The sequence below is a fragment of the Delphinus delphis genome, chromosome 11 (assembly GCF_949987515.2).
Source record: "Delphinus delphis chromosome 11, mDelDel1.2, whole genome shotgun sequence".
Classification (NCBI taxonomy): Eukaryota; Metazoa; Chordata; class Mammalia; order Artiodactyla; family Delphinidae; genus Delphinus; species Delphinus delphis.
The window spans coordinates 44,270,295-44,293,420 of NC_082693.1; the positions used below are offsets into that span (position 1 = coordinate 44,270,295).

The following is a 23,126-nucleotide window of genomic DNA, read 5'->3' on the forward strand; positions in this document are numbered from 1 at the left end:
TCCACCTGCTGCCCAATTTCTCTTTTTCCCTTTATATAAACTATCTGAAAGTGTTGTTTATTCAAGAGTTATATACTTGCTGTCTCCAATTTATTTCCTTCCATTACTTTTTCTTTTATTATCTTTAATATATTATTTGATAATACAAAAGGTTACATGTAACTCTAAAGCATAATAATAAGAGGAACACCTGTAAACCCATCTTCCAACTCAAGAACTAGAATCATTGCTTGTAAATTGCATATATTCAGGAGTTTCTCCCCATCCCATCCCCTCCCTCCCTCCCTTCTAGAGGTAACCACTCTTTTAAATTTTATATTTATTATTCTATTGCTTTTTAAAACATAGTTTAAAGTCATGTTTAATTTGCTTGTTTACATTGTTCTAAGTACTTTATGTATAATTATATATATCATTTAATCCTTATGACAATTTCATTATTATTTTCCCTGTTTCACAGATGAGAAAAAATGAACTACAGAGAGTTTAATAATCACGTTGCTAGTGAACGGCCCAGCTGGGATTTGAACCCACATAGTTTGGCTCCTAGTCTATGCTCTCAACCACTACTATATTGTCTTATTGCAATTAGACAAACAGTCTTCTGTTTGTTTCCATTCAGTATTACATCTTCATGATTAATTCATGTTGTATATAGCTGTTTTATTCATTTTTTCATGTTGTATAATATTTCATTTTGTGAATATACCATAATTTATCCATTCTCCTGCCAATGAGCTTTTGGATTAATCCAGGTTTGTTTTTGCTATTCCTAACATTGATGCTCAGAATATTATCATTTATGTGGTACATTTGTGTAAGAATTTCTTTTGGGTTTATACCTAGGAGTGGTATTGTGCAGTATAGGTATGTGAATGTTCACTTTTAAGAGATAATGCTATGGAATTCCCTGGCGGACTGGTGGTTAGGACTCTGCACTTCCACTTTAGGGGGCACGGGTTGGATCCCTGGTTGGGAACTGAGATCCTGCATGCTGCACAGCATGGCCAAAAAAATTAATTAATTAAAAAAGAGATAATGCTAAATTGCTTTCTAACTATACCACATTTGTTTCCATCAACAGTGTAAAATTTACTGTAGACTCACATCCTCTCTACTTGTTGATAGTGTCATACCTCTTATTTTCTCCTAAACCTAATCCAGTTAGGCTTTTACTCCCACCACTCCACCAAAACTGCTCTTATGAAGGTCTGCAGTGACTTTCACGTTCTTCAGTGGTCAGTTCGTAGCCCTCATCTTACTTTTAATCTATTAATCTATTGTCAACACTTGACACGTTTGATCACACAATTCCTTGGAACACTTTCTTCATTTGGTTTGCAGACCACCATACCCTCCTGTTCCTCTAGTATCTGTGGCCTTTCCTCTTCAGGCTCCTTTGCTGGTTCCTCCCAATTTTCCTGATCTCTAAACCTTGGAGATCCCCAGGACTCAGTCCTTGTTTCTTTTCTATCTACACTTCTTCCTTCATAATTTTATCTAGTCTCGTAGCTTTAAATATCACCCATATCTAATGGAAAATAGAAACCCTGCTGGATCCCATGTCTCCTGCCAGTTACTGTCCCATTTTTCTGATCCCTTTTATAATCCACCTTCTTGAAAAGTAGTTCCTACCTATAGAATCTCTACTTCATTACATCTTACTCTCTTTTACTTAGTATTTGGGGTTTTTTTAAAAAATAAATTTATTTATTTTTGGCTGCTTTGGGCCTTCGTTGCGGTGCGCGGGCTTCTCATTGCGATGGCTTCTCTTGTTGCAGAGCATGGGCTCTAGGCACATGGGCTTCAGTAGTTGCGGCATGCAGGCTCAGTAGTTGTGGCTCCCGGCTCTAGAGCGCAGGCTCCGTAGTTGTGGCGCACGGGCTTAGTTGCTCCACGTCATGTGAGATCTTCCAGGACCAGGGATCGAACCCGTGTCCCCTGCATCGGCAGGCGGACTCCCAACCACTGCGCCACCAGGGAAGCCCTCCATTTTTAAGTATACAGTATAATAGTGTTAAGTACGTTTACATTGTGCAACCAATCTCTAGTAGAACTCTTTTCATCTTGTGAAACTGAAAATCTACACCGTTAAACAACTTCCCATTCTCCCCTCCCTGCAGCTTTTGGCAACCACTATTCTATGTTCTGTTTTTATTAATTCTCTAAGTACCTCATATAAGTGTAATCATACAGTATTTGTCTTTTTGTGATTGGCTTATATCACTTAGCATAATGTCCTCAAGGTTCATCCATGTTGTAACATATGTCAGAATTTCCTTGCTTTTTTTTCCTTTAATTATTATTTTATTTATTTATTTTTGGCTGCATTGGATCTTCGTTGCTGTGCATGGGCTTTCTCTAGTTGTGGTGAGCGGAGGCTACTCTTTCTTGCAATGCCGGGGCTTCTCATTGTGGTGGCTTCTCTTGTTGCGGAGCGCGGGCTCTAGGCTCGTGGGCTTCAGTAGTTGTGGCACATGGGCTCAGTAGTTGTGGCTTGCAGGCTCTAGAGCGCAGGCTCAGTTGTTGTGGCACACAGGCTTAGTTGCTCCGCGGCATGTGGGATCTTCCCGGACCAGGGCTCGAACCCGTGTCCCCTACATTGGCAGGCAGATTCTTAACCACTGCGCCACCAGAGAAGCCCCAGAATTTCCTTGCTTTTTAAGGCTGAATAATATTACATTGAATGTATTTACTTCTTTTTTTTTTGGCCACACCACATGTCTTATGGGATCTTAGTTCCCCAACCAGGGATTGAACCGGGGTCCACGGCAGTGAAAGCCCGAGTCTTAACCACTGGACTGCCAGGGAATTCCCGCATTGAATGTATATACCACATTTTGTTTATCCATTCATCTGTGAGAGATACTTGAGTTGCTTCCATCTTTTGGCTGTTGTGAATAATGTTGCTATGAACATGGGTGTATAAATATCTCTTCAGACTCTGCTTTCAATTCTTTTGGGTATATTCCCAGAAGTGGAATTGCTGGATCATATGGTAATTCTATTTTTAATTTTTTGAGGAATTACCACATTGTTTTCCTCAGCGGCTGTACCATTTTACATTCCCACCAACAGTGCACAAGTTCTGATTTCTCCAAATCCTTGCCAACACTTATTTTCTGTTTTTTTTTGATGGTAGCCATCCTAATGGGTATGACAGAGTAGTTCATTATGGTTTTGATTTGCATTTGTCTAATGATTAGTGATGTTGAGCATCTTTTCATGTGCTTATTGGCCATTTGTATATTTTCTTTGGAAAAAATTTAAGTCCTTTGCCCATTTTTTAAAATGGGATTGTTTGTTTTTTTGTTACTGAGTTGTAGAGTTCTTTATATATTTTGGCTATTAACTCTTTATCAGGTATACGATTTGCAAGTATTTTCTTTTTTTTTCAAGGAATGAATTTTTTTTTTAATCTTTTTAAAATTTATTTATTTATTTATTTTTGGCTGCTTTGGGTCTTCGTTGCTGCGCGCCGGCATTCTCTAGTTGTGGCGAGCGGGGGCTACTCTTGGTTGCGGCGTGCGGGCTTCTCATTGAGGTGGCTTGTCTTATTGCAGAGCACAGGCTCTAGGCACGCAGGCTTCAGTAGTTGTGGCACGTGAGCTCAGTAGTTGTGGCTCGCGGGCTCTAGAGTGCAGGCTCAGTTGTTGTGGTGCACGGGCTTAGTTGCTCTGTGGCATGTGAGATCTGCCTGGACCAGGGCTTGAACCCGTGTCCACTGCATTGGCAGGCAGATTCTTAACTACTGGGCCACCAGGGAAGTCCCTAGGAATGAATTTTTATAAACAAGTTCTACAATGAAAAGTAAACAGCGTCTGTTTTTTAAAATTAACTAATTATTTTTAGTTTTGGCTGTGTTGGGTCTTTGTTGTTGCACGCGGGCTTTCTCTAGTTGTGGTGAGTGGGTCTACTCTTCGTTGCAGTGCGCAGGCTTCTCATTGTAGTGGCTTCTCTTGTTGTGGAGCATGTGCTCTAGGCGTGTGGGCTTCAGTAGTTGTGGCACACGGGCTTAGTAGTTGTGGCTCACGGGCTGTAGAGCACAGGCTCATTAGTTGTGGCAGACGGGCTTAGTTGCTCGGCGACATGTGGGATCTTCCTGGACCAGGGCTCAAACCCGTGTCCCCTGCATTGGCAGGTGGATTCTTAATCACCATGCCACCAGGGAAGTCCTGGAAACAGTATCTTGATACATAAAAGTTTTGTTAAACAAGGTTTTAAAGTTTTTAAATCAGAAAGTGTTTAAGACTAAATTCTCAAATGTTCAAATAAAAACAAAAAGCAACCTATACAATTTCAACAATAAAATGTGTCCTTGTGCACTTGTCTTGGGTACTTTGAACATGTTAAAATTTTAGAAGTTTGAGTTATAGAGGCAGCATTTAAAGGTTTTGTGAACCATTTTTTCCCCAAAAAAGTATACTTTTAGTAAAACATTTTACCATTTTATCTGACCATGCATTTACATTTTTATTCTTCCAGAATAAGGGGATTTACATTAACACTGTATTTTTACTGTAAAAAAATACATTTAGAGATATTTAACTTACTGAGTGGCTTCAGTCATACATCAAACATGATTTAATGAACAAATTCTAAAATTTTATAATGAAATAGCACATGTAGATATATACTTGTATGTTCAATTATGGTAAAGTTCAAGATTATGTCACAGAACTTACACTTAAGTTCTCTAAGAAGTTAAATAATATGATTTATCCTGAAGCTTTACCAAACAGCTTTCTGAAATGTTAGTAAAATGAATCACTGAAGTTACATTTTCTCATTTATTAACAAAATACTGAGTCATTTCAGACTATCAACTTGAATGTTTTCTATTACACCAAAAATCTGATTCACTAACAAGAAACTTCTTGCAGTACAAAAAGATAACAGATAATTAAAATATTTGCTCCATAATACAGCTAATCCATATAATACACCCCTTCCTCAACTATCTAAAGTGATTAGGAATTGTGGCACCTTCGTTTGCATAAAACCCTTGCCTCCTCTTAAAACCCTGAGGTGAAAGGTTATTAATGTAATAAAACTAGAACCACAATTCTTCTCGTTTCTGTATTGGACTGCTGTTAGGTTTTAAAATTTTTATAAAGAAATGTGGCGACTTATAAAGCTGTTCTATACAGTTTTTTAAGAAAACAGTCCCAGACAAATTAACAAAAAGGGCCTAGAATGACCTTATGAAAACATCCTTTTATCACTTGTTAGTGTCGAGATGAGCACCATTTTCCTTCTCTACCACTGTCTCTTCTGTTATCATAGTCATGGCTCCAGCCATCGTGATTCCTATCTTCATAGAAGAAATCATCTCTGTTTTCTCTGTAATGATGGTCAGACCCATGATCAGTGGTATAACACTGTTTACGGCTATAATGTCTATCTGCTATGTAGGAATGAGAATTCTGACTTTTCTCTGTGATAATGTGCATCTTGGCGCCACTGGGAGCTTGAAGATTGGTTAAAAGTATGATTATGTGGGGGACTTCCCTGGTGGCGCAGTGGTTAAGAATACACCTGCCAATACAGGGGACACGGGTTCAATCCCTGGTCTGGGAAGATCCCACATGCCACAGAGCAACTAAGCCCGTCTGCCACAACTACTGAGCCCTCGTGCCACAACTACTAAATCCCGTGCGCCTAGAGCCTGTGCTGTGCAACAAGAGGAGCCACTGCAATGAGAAGCACGTGCACCACAAGGAAGAGTAGCCCCCACTCGCCACAACTAGAGAAAGCACGTGCATAGCAATGAAGACCCAATGCAGACAAAAATAAATAAAAATTTTTTTTTTAAAGTATGATTATATGACCGAACTGATGGGGAAAATCCTGATTGATCCAGATATGGAGAACCAAATTTCCCTCCATGTGACATCTGTCTCAAAACACTGTTCATCACTGCTTGTCTCTGAAAATTTTCTGAAGAAGAGAAAGATCTTTGAATTATCTGTGCTGATCGAGTCATTTTAGCTCCTTTCCTACCTACTAGGAGATGTGGAAGTAGGGCTTGAATTTCCAACATGATGCTGGGGATATGACAAACTGACCTCCTGTGAGGCATGGTTACTTCCTAATCTAATCTGAATTTTGATGGGCCTTCCAAAAAGCTTGATTCCGTAAAGTAGATTCATGGCATAAGGAGCAGATACTTTATGTTCGAAATTCACAAACGCAAACTGCTTTGCTTTACCATCCTTATCTTTTGGAATTTTCACTTTTATTACTGGCCCAGCCTGGTGAAAAAGCTCAAAAAGGAGCTCCTCTGTGACTTTGTTTCAAGGTTGCCCACAAAGAGAGTGTGATTTGCTTTGGCTCGCAAATATTTTCTTACATTCTGTAGGCTGCCTTTTTACTCTGTTGATTGTGTCCTTTGAAGCATGGAAGTTTTAAATATGGATATAGTCCAATTTATCCGTTTTTTTCTTTTGTTACCTGTGCTTTTGGTGTCATATCCAAGAAATTGCCAAATCCAATCTCATGAAGTTTTTCCCCTATGTTTTCTTCCAAGATGTTTAGGTCTTTGATCCATTTTGAGTTAATTTTTGTATAAGGATAATTTTTTACCCTTACAGTGTAAGGTAAGGGTCCAATTTCATTCTTTTGCAGGTAGATATCCAGTTTTTCCAATACTATTTGTTGGAAAGGCTGTTCTTTTCTCATTGAGTGGTCTTGGCACCCTTGTCAAATCATTTGACCATATGTGCAAGGGTTTATTTCTGGCTCTCTACTGTGTCCCATTGGTTAGTATGTCTGTCTTTATGCCAGTACCACACTGTTTTGATTACTATAGCTTTGTAATAATTTTTGAAATGAGAAAGTTTGAGACTTCCAGCTTTGTTCTTCTTGTTCAAGATTTGGCTATTCAGGGTACATTGAGATTCCAAATGAGTTTTAGGATGGAACTTTTTATTTCTGTAAAAAACCCACAACATTGTTTTTCATTTACTTGTGTCTCCTTCCATTTCTTTCAGCAGTATTTTGTAGTTTTCAATGTACAGATCTATCACCTCCTTGTTTACTTTATTCCTATTTTATTTTTGATGCTATTGTAAATGGATTTTCTTTATTTCTCTTTCAGATAGTTTGTGTATAGAAATAAAACTGATTTCATTGTTGGTGTATAGAAATGGAACTGATTTTTGTATGTTCGATTTTTGTGTGTGTGTGTGTGGTACGCGGGCCTCTCACTGTTGTGGCCTCTCCTGTTGCGGAGCACAGGCTCCGTACGCGTAGGCTCAGTGGCCATGGCTCACGGGCCTAGCCGCTCCGCGGCATGTGGGATCTTCCCAGACCAGGGCGTGAACCTGTGTCCCCCGCACCGGCAGGTGGACTCTCAACCACTGCGCCACCAGGGAAGCCCTGTATGTTCGATTTTGTATCCTGAAACTTTTTTTAAAATTTTATTTTTGGCTGCATTGGGTATTTGTTGCTGCACATGTGCTTTCTCTAGTGTGGCGAGCAGGGGCTACTCTTCATTGAGGTGCACAGGCTTCTCATTGCAGTGGCTTCTCTTGTTGCAGAGCACGGGCTCTAGGTGCATGGGCTTCAGTAGTTGTGGCTCATGGGCTCTAGAGCACAGGCTCAGTAGTTGTGGCACATGGGCTTAGTTGCTCTGCGGCATGTGCGATCTTCCTGGACCAGGGCTTGAACCCGTGTCCCCTGCACTGGCAGGCAGATTCTTAACCACTGTGCCACCAGGGAAGTCCGTGTATCCTGAAACTTTATGGAACTTGTTTATTAGGCCTCACACTTTTTTGATGGAGTCTTTAGAATTTTCTGTATACAAAATCATGTCATCAGCAAACAGACAATTTTACTTCTTCCTTTCCGATTTGGATGCCGTTATTTCTTTTTCTTGCCTAATTGCTCTGGCTAGGACTTCTAGTATTATGTTGAATAGGAGTGGTCAGAATGTTCACCCTTTTCTTGTTCTTGATCTTAAAGGAAAAGCTTTCAGACTTTCACTGTTGAATATGATATAAGCTGTGGGCGTGTCATATATGGCCTTTATTATGTTGAGGTATGTTCCTTCTGTACCCAATTTATTGAGTGTTTTTATCATGAAACGATGTTGAATTTTGTCAGTTGCCTTTTCTGCATCTATTGGGATTATCATGATTTTTGTTGTTCTGTTAATGTGCTATATCACATTTATTGATTTGTGTATATTGAACCATCCTTGCATCTCAGGGATAAGTCTCACTTGATCATGGTGTATGATGCTTTTAATGTGCTGTTGAATTTGTTTTGCTAGTATTTTTTTGAGAATTTTTGCACTTATGTTCATCATGGATGTTGATCTCTTGTTTTCTTTTAATGTCATCATCTGGCTTTGGTATCAGGGTAATGCTGGTCTTGTTAAATGAGTTTGGAAGTGTTCCCTCCTCCATTTTTTTGGAAGAGTTTGAGAAGAATTGGTATTAATTCTTCTTTAAATGTTTGATAGAATTCACATGTGAAGCCATCTAGTCCTGGAGATTATCAGTCTCCTTACTTATTAGTCTGTTCAGATTTTCTGTATTTTTATTATTAAGACTTGGTAGATTGTATGTTTCTAGGAATTTATTCATTTCTTCTAGGTTGTCCAATTTGGTGGCATATGATTGTCCATAGCAGTGTCGTATGATCCTTTGTGTTTCTGTGGTATCAGTTGCAATGTCTCCTCTTTCATTTTTAGTTTTATTTCTTTGAGTCCTCTCTCTTTTTTTCTTGGTAAATCTAGCTAAAGGTTTGTCAATTTAATCTTTTAAAAAAAAACTAACAGTTTTCCATTGTTTATCTATTCCGGATTTCATTTATTTCTGCTCTGATCTTTGTTATCTCCTTCTTTCTGCTAACTTTGGGCTTAATTTATCCTTTGTCCAGTTCCTTGAGGTTGTTTATTTGAGATCTTTTTCTTTTTCTTCTTCTTAATGTAGGCAATTATCACTCTAGACTTCCCTCTGTGCTCTATTTTTGCTGCATGCCATAAGTTTTGGTATGTTGTGTGTCCATTTTTGTTTGTTTCAAGATATTTTTTGATTTTATCTTTGACCCATTGGTTGTTCAGGAATGTGTTGTTTAATTTCCACATATTTGTGAATTTTCCAGTTTTCCTTCTGTTATTGATTTCTAGTTTATATCATTTTGGTCAGAAAAGATACTTGGTATGATTACAGTATTTTTAAATTTACTGAGACTTGTTTTGTGACCTAATGTGCTCTATCCTGAAGAATGTTCCAGGTGCACTTGAGAAGAAGGTGTGTTATGTTGTTTTTATTTTTTTTATTATTTTTTAATTTTTTTTTTTTATTATTTTTTGCGATGCACAGGCCTCTCACTGTTGTGGCCTCTCCCGTTGCAGAGCACACGCTCTGGACGCACAGGCTCAGCGGCCATGACTCACAGGCCCAGCCGCTCCGCGGCATGTGGGATCTTCCCAGACCAGGGCACGAACCCGTGTCCCCTGCATTGGCAGGCGGACTCTCAATCACTGCACCACGAGGGAAGCCCTGTTATGTTGTTTTTAGGTGGAAGGTTCTGTATATGTCTGTTAGGTCCATTTGATGTAAAGTATAGTTCGAGTCCATTGTTTCTGTATTGATTTTCTGTCTGGGTGATCCATTCATTATTGAAAGTGGAGTATCGAAATCCTCTGCTATTACTGTATTGTCTGTTTCTCCCATCAGATCTGTTAATATTTGCTCAATATTTTAGGTGCTCTGATGTTGGGTATATACACATTTACAACTGTTAACATCCCCTTGATGAATTGACCCTTTCTTATCATTATATAATGACTTTCTTCGTCTCTTGTTACAGCTTTTGACTTAAAGTTCTTTTTTCTGATATAAGTATAGTTATCCTTGCTTTCTTTTGGTTTCCATTTGTGTGGAATATCTTTTTCCAACCCTTCACTTTGTTCTTATGTGTGTCCTTGTAGTAAATGAGTCTTCTGCAAACAGCATAAACGTTAGACCTTGTTTTTTATCCATTCAGCCACTCTGTGCCTTTTGATTGGAGAATTTAATCCATTTACATTTAAAGTAATTATAAGTAGGTAAGGACTTATTATTGCCATCTTGTTCATTGTTTTCTGGCTGTCTTGTAGTTCCTTTCTTCCTTTCTTCCTCTCTTACTGTCTTGCTTTATGAATTGATGATTTCTGATAGTGGTATACTTTGATTCCCTTCTCTTTATCTTATGTGTATCTGTTATAGGTTTTTGTTTTGTGGTTACCCTCAGGCTTACTTGAAACATCTTATAGATGTAACAGTCTATTTTAAGCTGATAACAACTTAACTTTGATTGCATACAAAATCTACCCTTTTACCCCCACCCCCATTTTATGTTTTTCATGTCACAATTTACATCTTTTTATATTGTGTGTCCATTAACAAATTATTGTAGCTATAGCTATTTTAATACTTTTGTCCTTTAACCTTTATACTAGAGTTAAGTGGTTAACACCACCACATTACAGTACTAGAGTATTCTGAATCTGACTGTATGTTTACCTTTACCAGTATGTTGTATATTTTCATATGTTTTTGTGTTACTAGTTAACATCCTTTCTTTTCAGATTGAAGAACTCTTCAGCATTTCTTGTTAAGGCAGGTCAAGTGGTGGTGAACTCTCTCAGCTTTTGTTAGGGAAAGTCTTTATCTTACCTTCACTTCTGAAGGACAACTTTGCTGGGTAAAGTATTCTTGTTTTGCATTTTTTTTCTTTCAGCATTTTGAATATATCATCCCATTCTCTCCTGGCCTGCAGGATTTCTGCTGAGAAATCTGCTTATAGCCTTATGGAGGCTCTGTTGTATGAGAGACATTTTTTTTTTTCAAACTGACTTTTAATTTGTCTTTGATTTTAGATGATTTTACTATAATGCATCTTGGAGAAGGTCATTTTGGATTGAAACTTTGGAGTGAGCTATTAGCTTAATGAACTTGGATGTCCACATCTCTCCCCACATTTGGGGAGTTTTCAGCCGTTATTTCTTTGAATAAGCTTTCTACCCCTTTCTCTCTCTCTCCTTCTGCAGCTCCAGTAGTTCGTAGCTTGTTTCTGTTATTATGCCCCGTAAGTCCCATAGGCTTTCTTCATTCCCTTTCATTCTGGTTTTTGTTTGTTTGCTTGTTTTTTTGTTTTCCTTCTGGCTGGATAAATTCAAATGATCTCTCTTCAGGCTCACTGATTCTTTCTTCTGCTTGCTCTAGTCCATAGTACTTTTAAGTTGCCCAATCCAACTAGTGTTTTGTTTGTTTGTTTTTTAGTTTTTATCTTACATAACCTCTTGGTGGCATTGCTGGAGTTGACTATTCCCCATTTCTTGAAACTCTTGTCTTTTGTTGTCTCTGGTAACACAACCTTCTTGGGTCTTGCCCTTTTGCCCTCCTTGTCAGTTACTCCACTCAAATTCTGAGTGTTTATATTTCTTCAGGCTTTCTTGCCTTCTTTCTAAATATACTTTATTCCTAGATTTCACTTATTACTATGCTAACAGATTTACAGATAATTGCTAGACCAGACTTCTCCTCTGTGTATCCAACTGCTGAATTGATATTTTTTTCCTAGAAATCTCACAGGTTATTAAAATTGACATATTCAAAATGTAATGATTGCTTTGCAGTCCTCAAATTGGCTCTCCCCTCCATCTCTACAGCATTAGTGAATGATACCATCATCCAGCCAGTTACTCAAGCTAGACACTATACTTTCCTGCATCTAATTTATAAGCAAGTCCTTTGATTCTACCTATAAACTACACCTCAGATCTTTCCATTTCTCTCCACCTTTACAGCCATCTCTCCAATTATAGACTATATTGTCTCTTGTTTGGACTATTACAGTGGCCTCCTAATTGAGCTTGCCATTTCACCCCCTGCCTCACTCTTATTTATTCTTCCCATAGTAGCCAGAGTAATATTTTCAAAACATAGATCAGATCTTATAACTTCTCTCTTGCACAAAATCATTCACTGACTGTCTATTGTGTTGAATGAAAGCCAAGTACTTTAACACAGCCTGGAAGTCTCTGCCTACCCTTCCATCCTTCATTACACTCCAGCTTCACTGGCCTTCTGTTTCTTTCAGATTCAGTAGAAAATCTCACTTTGTGTCTTTTGCCCTTTTCTCTTTCTGGAATGATCCTTTATTTCATTCTCTGAGTGGCTAGTCTCTGCTTCTCCTTGAAGTCTCACTTAAATGTCACCTTTCTGACTATACTAACTAAAGTAGGTCACAGCCTTCTGTTCTTTTTTTTTCCTAGCCCATTTATCACACTGGGTAATTATACAATTACTTTGTGATTATTTGACTAATGGCTATATCTCTACTAAACGCTGAATTCTGTTAGAACCATGACCATCTCTAGTCTTTGTCTTAGACCATCTTTAGCTTGGCATTGTGTCCTTGCTGTCAGACATAGTGCCTGGTACTCTAAATCGGGCATTAAGTATTTATTGAATGAATGGATGTGAGCTCCTTTTATATTTCAGGCACTATAAGAGCTTTATATGTATTTATTTCAATCCCCACACTAATCCTATTACATAGGTGCTGTTACTGTCTGCATTTTGCAGGTAAGGTTAAGCAACTTATCCAAAGTCACAGACTAGTACATGGCAACACTAGAATTAAACTATAGTCTTTCATTTCTGAGCCCTTGTGTTTTAACCCCTTTCTGCTAGTTAATGGGCTCTATAGTCAAGAAATATACTTTTGAAAAAACATTTAGTAAACACTGATTCATTGCCTACTCAATTGCTAAATGAATAGTGAATAACTGAGTGCTTATATCAAAACTGAATCTGATTTTTCCTCATTTGTGAAATAAAGGTCTTACATTATAAATGAAAATGATTTTCTTTGTTGTCCCAAATTGAATTATTACTAAATCATTATTTTACAATTATAGGATTTGTAAACTGGTAGGGCCAGGCACACTAACATTTTACCCTGGCCTGCATTTCAACTACCAGAGGAAATACTTGCCTAGCCCTTAAAGACTGCTGGGGTTTGCGGGTTTCAAAGTGAAGCATCCTTCTTCCTCCACTCCAGTTGAGAAATAAGAAGAAAATTGACAAATGGAAATAAAAACAACAACTTTATTACTGATAACACTAATATTCAAGAAGGTAGCTTGTATCTGTGGGCCACTGGATTTCCTACTACTGCCAGAATTAGACAGATTTCTCCATCTAGGTGCAAGCAGTGATCAAAACCAAACCAAAGAGAAACTACAGACTTCCCCTGTGGGGCAACCCCTGTGAAACCTCACCAGTGTGTAAGGTAGCAAAGCTGAGTGTGTGCTCCCTTCAGGCAGTTGAACCCCCAGAGCGAAAGAGGACACAGCTGTGCTGCTGCTTCTAGAGCTGCCTGCACAGCAGGAGCGATATGCTGATGTCTGTCCCTCTACACTGAAGGGAGCAGTGGAGTGGGCAGTAAGTGTTTTCTCCAGGGAAGATGATGATCAGATTCCTCAGTTTAGTTCCATTTTCACATATCAGACCAGTACTTAAATCTAGTAGATATTTTGATTATTGAGGTAAAATGATAAGCTAAGTTTCTTTATCTGTTTTTTTGTTTTTTTTCTTTTTGACCACACTGAGTGTCCTGTGGGATCTTAGTTCCCTGACCAGGGATAGAACTCACGCCCCCTGCAGTGGAAGCGCAGAGTCTTAACCACTGGACCACCAGGGAAGTCCCTCTTTACCTGTTTTCTGGTGTCATTTTAGACTGTTGATTTGAACACATTTTAGAAATTGATCTCTTAAAAAAATAATTGGAGCTAATTGTTGACCTTGCTTATAGTTCGTGAAAGCCATTGCTGTTCCTGTGTTTAGACAAACAGCAATGGAAAGGATGCGGACTTGGGAACCAGATGATCCTCAGTCAAAAATAAGATTCTACTACTTATTAATTATGTAAACTTGGGAAAGAAAGAACTCCTCTGAACCTTAATTTCCATATCAGTAAAAATGAAAACGGAGGGAATTCCCTGGTGGTCAGTCCAGTGGTTAGGGCTCAGTGGCACTTTCACTGCCGTTGGCCTGAGTTTGATCCCTGGTCAGGGAACTAAGATCCCACAAGCCGTGCAGTGTGGACAAAAAAAAAAGAGAAAAGAAAAGAAAATGGAAATTATACCTATCCCATTATCTCATTATCATTTTTTTTAAACAAACCTCCACCTTCCTACTTTCTAAATTCCTCTTCTACTGTCTCTTTTATTTATTTATTTTAATTTTTAAATTTTTGGCTGCATTGGGTCTTCGTTGCTGTGTGCGGGCTTTCTCTAGTTGTGACAAGTGGGGGCTACTCTTTGTTGTGGTGCGCGGGCTTCTCATTGCAGTGGCTGCTCTTGTTGTGGAGCACGGGCTCTAGGCGCGTGAGCTCAGTAGTTGTGACTTGCCAGCTCTAGAGTGCAGGCTCAGTAGTTGTGGCACATGGGCTCAGTTGCTCCGCGGCATGTGGGATCTTCCTGGACCAGGGCTTGAACCCGTGTCCCCTGCATTGGCAGGTGGATTCTTAACCACTGTGCCACCAGGGAAGCCCTCATTATCTTCTTTGTAATGATTATATTAGATAACAAAATCCTATGGGGCCTGGAATGTGGTAAATAGCCAACATTTGTTATTTTCCCTTCCCTTCGCCTGAGAAAAAGATAATAAAATAAAAGGTCAGTTGACTATTGAGATTAACATCAATAGTCACTAGAGAAGCTATGTTGTTGCTAGGAAGTTTTGTTTTGATTTTATGTTTTTATGTCATTGTTCTGTTTTTGCATTCCATCTTGTGCCTTTTGAAGGCCAACCTTTTCTCTCATTTTGCATTTCTTCATAGCATCTCCACATGCTACATATTAGATACAATAGGTAATTGTTCAGTTATAGATTCTTTTTTCTATTCTCCAAATAGTACCTACTTAATAAATTTTTTTTCAAAAACAAACAACTTTTTATTGACATATAGTTGACTAGTAATGTTGTGTTAGTTTCAGGGGTACAGCACAGTGATTCAGTTATACATATATATGTATTCTTTTTCAGATTCTTTTCCATTATAGGTTATTACATGATACTGAATATAGTTCCCTGTGCTATACAGTAAGTCCTTATTGTTTTATTTTATATATAGTAGTGTGATTTATTTTATGTATAGTAGCATGTATCTGTTAATCACAGACTCCTAATTTATCCCTCCCCCACCCCCTTTCCCCTTTGATAACCATAAGTTTGTTTTCTATGTCTCTGAGTCCATTTCTGTTTTGTAAATAAGTTCATTTGTATCATTTTTTTAGATTCCACTTATCAGTGATATCATATGATATTTGTCTTTCTCTGTCTGGCTTACTTCACTTAGTGTGACAATCTCCAGGTCCATCCAGATGGTTGCAAATGGCATTGTTTCATTTTGTTTTATGGCTGAATAATATTCCATTATACATTTATATACTGAATCTTCTTTATCCATTCATGTGTTGATGGACATTTAGGTTGCTTCCGTGTCTTGGCTATTGTAAATAGTTCTGCTGTGAACATTGGGGTGCATATATCTTTTTTTTTTTTTGGCCACGCTGCATGGCATGCAGAATCTTAATTCCCCAACAAGTGATCAAACCTGTGCCCCCTGCATTGGGAGCGTGGAGTCTTAACCACTGGACTGCCAGAGAAGTCCCCTATATCTTTTTTTTAAATAAAATTTGCCATCTAAACCATTGTTTAAAATATTTATTTATTTATTTTTGGCTGTGTTGGGTCTTCATTGCTGCGCGCGGGCTTTCTCTAGTTGCAGTGAGTGGGGGCTACTCTTCATTGTGGTGCGTGGGCTTCTCATTGTGGTGGCTTCTTTTGTTGTGGAGCACAGACTCTAGGAGCGTGGGCTTCAGTAGTTGTGGCACGTGGGCTCAGTAGTTGTGGCGCACGGGCTTAGTTGCTCCGCGGCATGTGGGATCTTCCTGGACCAGGGCTCGAACCCGTGTCCCCTGCATTGGCAGACAGATTCTTAACCAGTGTGCCACCAGGGAAGCCCCCTGCCAATATCGTTTTGAATTAGTTTTCTCTGGATATATGCCCAGCAGTGGGATTGCTGGATCATATGGTAACTCTAATTAAATGGTTTTTGAATGGGTTAATTTTTATGCTGGTACAAACATAAGAATTTCCTTCACAATAAATTGCAAGAAATAGGGGACTACCCTTGTGGTCCAGTGGTTAAAACTCCGCACTCCCAATGCAGGGGGCCTGGGTTCAATCCCTGGTCGGGGAACTGAGATCCCACATACCACAACTAAGCCCGCTCGCCTCAACTACTGAGTCCATGAGCTCTAGAGCCCGTGTGCTGTAACTAGAGAGCCTGTGCAGTGCAAGGAAGATCCAGCACAGCCTAAATAAATAAATTTTTAAAGTTCTTAAAGAAAACTGCAAGAAATAGGAATGGATAGGGAACTTGTCGATTAAAAGATGTGTCAGCAACCAGTGACAGTATGTGGACCTTACTTGGATCCTATTTCAAACAAATAAACTGGCGAATTCCCTGGAGGTCCAGTGGTTAGCACTCCATGCTTTCACTGCCAAGGGCCTGGGTTCAATCCCTGGTCAGGGAACTAAGATCCCACAAGCCGCACAGTGTGGCCAAAAAAAAAAAAAAAAATTCAAATAAACTGTAAAACAAAACAAAACAATTCTGACATATATAAGACAATTGGAAATTTTAACTCTATTTTATAAAATTAAGGAATTATTAATTTTTAGATGATATAGCGTTGTTTGGGTTTATATTTTTTTAAAGAGATTTTTCAGAGCTACATGCTGAAATATTTTGTAATGAAATTATATATTTGCTTTGAAATAATATGGGAGGTAAGGAAATAGGTGGAGTTACAAACGAAGCAAGTTTGTCCATGAATAATTGTTAAAGCTAAGTGATAAATGTGTAGGGATTCATCATACTCTTCTTTTGCCTTTGTATGTTTTCCATAATTAATAGTAAAAAAAGTTAGTCTTATTAAACTTTGCTTCTCATCCTCTGAACCAGGACTGTCTTTTTTTTTTTTTTTAATCGGTTAAGATATGAGCAACTTTAATACCACAGCCAGGCTAATTATTACTTAAGGATATCACTGAATGCAACTGTCAGGAGTAAGCCTAAGCAAAGATAGAGAAGAAGGGAAAAAATGGAGGAAGAATGGAAAAGAGCAAGAGAGAGGATGGAGACTAGAGAAAGGGAAAGAAGTGAAGGGGTAGTAGAGGGTTGCCTCTAAGCTATAAGTCTCTTATTCTCATTCTAAATTTTCTTCCAATTTCACCTCCAAAGGATACCAGAGGTAAGTAGGAACCTGAGATTCTGCTCTGTAAGTTCTGTCAAAACTTTTTGTAATAAGGAGAAAGAAAAATCGCTGTTTTGTTTTAATATATCAGCCTAAAAGAACAGGGATTCCCTCTTTTCTATATTCTTTATGGATTAAGTATACTGTAGCTATTATATAAATAGTATATCTTTATGTGGCTATGGGTACTGGACCTTGCAAAAATTCTTACATAACCTTCCACATTACTATCCAGGAATTAGATAGAACTTATAGAACTTTCTCTTCCTCTTTTGGAGACCTTATCACTTTGTTTATAGTTGGCTTTGGTATTCAGTTCTTACTTCGGCAATCAGTCCTCACCTCCACCCCTTACCTCCGACTTCTGCCCCATTCCCAATTGTAGTTTAAGACCATGAGTTTGATAAACTAGGTTAACACTTTGCCAAGGACTAGTTCTGTTCAGATCACTGTCTTTTTTGAGATTCAGAGTATGTTAGGAACTATGAGAGCATGGGTCCAGGAGTCAGGCTGTATGGACTCAAGTGTTTTAACATTCTATCCTAGTTTTAAAAAATTAGTATGTTGGACCTTGAAACTTTTTCTTTTGTTTTTAAATAGATAATAGATGTATGGACTTGGTATAAAATATAAAAGGTTCAAAAAGTCTGTTTTCACTCCATCTTTCATATACCTAGTTCATCTTTTTAGCGGCCAACATTATTAACCGTTTCTTGTGAATCTTTCTGGACGTATTTTATGTATATTATATCAGACTTTGAAAAATTATATCTGCAGTTCTTTGTGACTTGTAAAAAGCAGACTAGAGGGACTTCCCTGGCGGTCCAGTGGTTAAAGACTCCACGCTTCCAGTGGAGGGGATGCGGGTTCGATCCCTGGTTGGGGAACTAAGATCCCATATGCCCTGTGGCGTGACCAAAAAAAGGCAGGCTAGAATAAGGATTAAACTTTATATACCTAACGTAATGCTAGGTGGTTGCATGTATACATTTTATTTTGATCTGAAAATAGACTAGGCATATATACCTTCCATATTCTTTGGTTAGGTTACTTTCTTCAGGTGTGTAGTATTGCCAGTGTTTATTGTTTGGTGAATCAAAAATATTTCTATAATGGTCACAGGAGCAGAATCTTTTCATGACTTTGAGATTTTAGGGCTTGATAAAACCAGATCCCTAATCTACCAATCTGGGAATTCTTTGTATAGGTAGTATAAGGGTGAAGAAGAGGAGTGCTGGTGTTTCCTCACTTCCTATGAGTTTGTGATCTCTGTATTTCTGACCACAATAAAATTGTGTCAGATGATGAAAATAGGGTAAATGACAAGGTAGGGCAAAATAAACTGTAGGCAGGCATTATCTTTTCCTATATATTTTCTCTATCTGAGGCAACTTGATTGTGAAAGAGAGATACATATACTTCTCTGCAAACTCTGAAGCTCCAATGATGCCGTTATTCTTTTTCACTTTGCAACTCCTTCTCAGGCCATACGATGATCCACCAGCTAGGCTGAATAGTGGAGGGGTTGTGTAATTCAGAGTAGCACTCCATGGGGGCTCAGTTGTATCCTACCCGTGTTCTCCACAAGCAGTTGGTGGTCATGTTCAGACTTAAGCTACTTAACCTTCAAAGATCCTTTTTCTGTCCTGAGAATTAATTAAACTTTTTGCTTTATGGTTCCTGGTACATATGAGATATTGCTGACATGTACCCACAAACTGGTGGCATAGTTGGTTATTCCTTGGGATAGAGGCATGGGATTGTGCTGCCTAAAAACACTGTGCCTAAAAGGGCTCTGCCCCCCAATAGAATTGCCCATATATTTCAATTGAGGGCTCTTGCTCTAGTAAGTCTATGTAAGCACCAGTCTTATGTAGGTTTTCCTCTAATTTATTTGGTTCACAATTCAAATGCCTTTGTTCCTTAAATGTTCTACTTTGACTAGACATTACCTATGGCCAGGGAACTTAGAACTGTTTTCTTTCCAGAAGGGAGAGAAAGGATGTAGGGTCATGGAAAGGACTGCTTTACATGTTTACTCAGCTGGTTGACTTGGTTTGGATACTGTCAGTATTAAGGTTTCCATTACTTGGTTCTGCTTAACAAAAAGTGAAGCAACATAACAGAGGGAATGTTGAAATAAAACTGAACCTCAGTTTCTGAGTTTTAGAAGGGAAATAACACATCACCTGCTCTACTTCACAAAGTTGTCTGGAAGATGATATGAAATCATAAAGTTAAATCAACAGTTTAACTTAAGATACTGTTAAATTGTTGGACGAAAAGAATTCTGCATCAAACTGTGCCTTGAGGATTTTTGCCCAGTGAGGAGGTTCTTTATCCAATCTTAAAGAAAGCAGAGTTTCTCAAGAGTTTCTGGTACATATCCTCTTTTGTTTTTTTTGGGTTTTTTTTTGCGGTACGCGGGCCTCTCACTGTTGTGGCCTCTCCCGTTGCGGAGCACAGGCTCCGGACGCGCAGGCTCAGCGGCCATGGCTCACGGGCCCAGCCACTCCGCAGCATGTGGAATCTTCCTGGACCAGGGCACGAACCTGTGTCCCCTGCATCAGCAGGCAGAAGTTCAACCACTGCGCCACCAGGGAAGCCCTGGTACATATCCTCTTGCACCTGAATCTTTAAGGTAGAATGGTTTGTTCATTGTTTAGGGTCCTAAAAGGAAACAGATGCATACCCAAACGGAGTAATTTGAGAAAGATTTAATAAAGGGACTATTTACAAAGGGACTTAGGGAAACCAGTGAGAGGGAGTAGAGTACCCTATGGCCAGCAATTACAGAGCCTACGTACTTTATATCTAAAAGGTCAAAGAACTGAGAGAGATTACCGGAATCTAAGAGTGTATGGAGAGAACTATGGGCTTCAGTAGAGGTATGCAGCCAAATCACGGTATTCTGGCAGGGAAAGGAGCTAGGAAAAGAAATACTCTGGTCTCATTCTCCTCCTGCCCTTTGATATCCTACTGGTATATATCTGGTTAGCCAAACCCAACTGGAAGCCAGAGGGCAAGGGAGCCTGTTCATACACTCTATATGGTCAGCTTCCAAGGCATAAAGCAAGGTGGACGAGAGTGGCTAGTGCATCTGGAAGGGTGAATGGATTCTTGAGCAATGTGTTTGGCTGTATGCTTAACTGAGGATTCTTTAGTTATTTTGACTTAGGGTTTAAAAACATCAATTTTATACTTGAGAACTAGTTTGAGTATCACCTGGTATGAATGTAAAAACTCCCTCTGGTATTAAAGGGATGTAGACAACAGATTGCTACTGTAGTGGTAAGAGCCATGAAAGAGTAGGGGGGAGGAGATGAGGAGCTGGAGATGGTGTCAGGTTTACTTGAGCTAAGAGGAAGTAGTAGAAGTGCTGAGAGTCAGCTTTGAAAACCAGGTATGGGGGCTTGCCTGGTGGTCCAGGGGTTAAGACCCTGAGCTCCCACTGCAGGGGGCCCCGGTTCAATCCTGGTCAGGGAACTAAGATCTCGCATGCCATACCGCGTGGCCTAAATAAATAAATAAATAAAATAAAACCAGGTATGGTGGGCAGATCCGTGGTATGGGTTCTCTGGCTCAGGTGCTGCGTGTTCCAGAGATAACTTTCTGTTTTTGTTTTGTTTTTAATGTTATATTTTTTTTCAGGGAGGAGGATTACAGAAAATATTCCTTTCTTGCTCTGATATGATTTAATGTCTAATTCATATTTCCACTTGAATTTCAATAAAATTTATTAATCTTATGAATTTTCTGTCTGGAAATGAAGTAGGGTGATGCCAACCTAGGCTGAATCCTGTGCTAGGTCATACTAGCCTGTGATAGCCTAACATATCAAGAAGTTTTCAATGGTTGGAATGTCCTCTTCTCGCTACCCATCTCTATCAAATTTTTATAACAGCTTTATTGAGATATAATTCACATACTATACAATTCACCCATTTAAAGAGTACAGTTCAGTGGCGTTTGTATATTCACAGAGTCCTGCAACCATTACCATACTTTTAGGACATTTTCATTACCCACCCCGCAAAGAAACTCTGCCCACTTAGCTATCACTTCCCAGTTCTTTCATTATCCCCCTCTCCCAGCCATAGGTAATCACTAATCTACTTCCTGTTTCTAAAGACTTGCCTATTATACACATTTCATATAAATGGAATTATGTAATCAGTGGTCCTTTGTGACTGCCTTCTTTCACTTAGCATATTTTCAAGGTTCATATTATAGCATGTATCTGTACTTCTTTCCTTCTTATGACTGAATAATAAGCTCATGTATAGATATACCACATTTTATGTATCCATTTATCAGTTGGTAGACATTTGTGTTGTTTCCACTTTGGGCTATTATAATGCTGCTGCGAAATTCGTGTACAGGTTTTGTGCAGACATATGTTTTCAGTTCTCTTGGGTACATACCTAGGAGTGGAATTGCTGAGTCATGTGATAACTCTGTGTTGAACCATTTTAGGAGCTGCCAAACTGTCTTCCAAAGCAGCTGCATCATTTTACATTCCCACCAGTAGTGTACAAGGGTTCCAGTTTCTTCACAGCCTCACCAACACTTGTTCTTTTAGCCGTCAAAGTTACTTTTGAGTAAAGTCATAGTCTTTTTATTACAGCCATCCTAGTGGATATGAAGTGGTATCTCATTATGATTTTTTTAAATAAATTTATTTATTTTATTTATTTATTTTTGGCTACATTGGGTCTTCCTTGCTGTGCATGGGCTTTCTCTAGTTGCAGTGAGCGGGGGCTACTCTTCCTTGAGGTGTGTATGCTTCTCATTGCGGTGGCTTCTCTTTGTTGAGGAGCATGGGCTCTGGTCGTGTGGGCTTCAGTAGTTGTAGCACGCGGACTCAGTAGTTGTGGCTCGCCGGCTCTAGAGCTCAGGCTCAGTAGTTATGGTGCATGGGCTTAGTTGCTCCGCAGCATGTGGGATCTTCCGGGACCAGGGATCGAATCCATGTCCCCTGCATTGGCAGACGGATTCTTAACCACTGAGCCACCAGGGAAGTCCCTCTCCTTATGATTTTGATTTGCATTTCCCTATGGCTCCCTATTAAAGGTTTAATATCCTACTCATCCTTCAAGGTACAACCCAAACATCTTACTTGAGAAACTTTTCCCTCAGGAATTGTTTCTTCTTTCATGTTCTTATACCATTTTGCTTGGATCCCTATTAGCACACATATTTTTTTCTGCTAGTTATCTAGATTGTACGCTCTGGTTTGTGAAGTACTTAATGGCTTCTTGTGAGTGTGTGTTTAAATTTATTATGAAATATTTCACTTACACTCTTACTCATCTGTGAGTCCCCACTGCATCAAGCAGGGCTTGGACATATTTGCATTCAGATATTTATTGAATGATTCAAATAATGCAAAGGGTCTCATGAGTGAATATTAGGAGGTCTGTTACTTTGCAGGGAAAGTGGACTTTCTCTTATTAGGAGACATTATGACAGAACTCAGAAAATAATGTATTTTTAGACAAAAATGTTCAGATGTGTTATATGTCCCAGAGACCACTGGCTTTAGGAACTTGTCTTGTGGATCATCAATATCCAGGTTGTAATAGGAATTTTGATGTCAGACCACTGGATTGTGTATCTGTGAGACTTTCTTAGGCGTTTATTAAGATGATACACAATTAGCAAATCCCCTAAGTTTATTTTACTCCTTTTAGCAAATATCCATGCTTATACTCTATGCCAGGAACTTCACTGGGCACTAGACATGGGATGGAGTTTTCTCCTGCTCTGGTGACAGTAAGAGTTAAGGGCTTAGGAT

The 23,126-nt window shown here is 38.9% G+C and overlaps 1 protein-coding gene and 1 pseudogene across 5 annotated transcripts in view; one reads left to right on the forward strand and one right to left on the reverse strand.

Moving 5' to 3' along the window:
* Positions 1–23,126, forward strand: part of RBMS2 (RNA binding motif single stranded interacting protein 2) — a 78,838-nt gene that overhangs the window by 25,784 nt on the left and 29,928 nt on the right. The gene's annotated exons all lie outside the window — the stretch shown is intronic.
* LOC132434201 (RNA-binding protein 7 pseudogene) lies at positions 5,698–17,702 on the reverse strand (annotated as a pseudogene).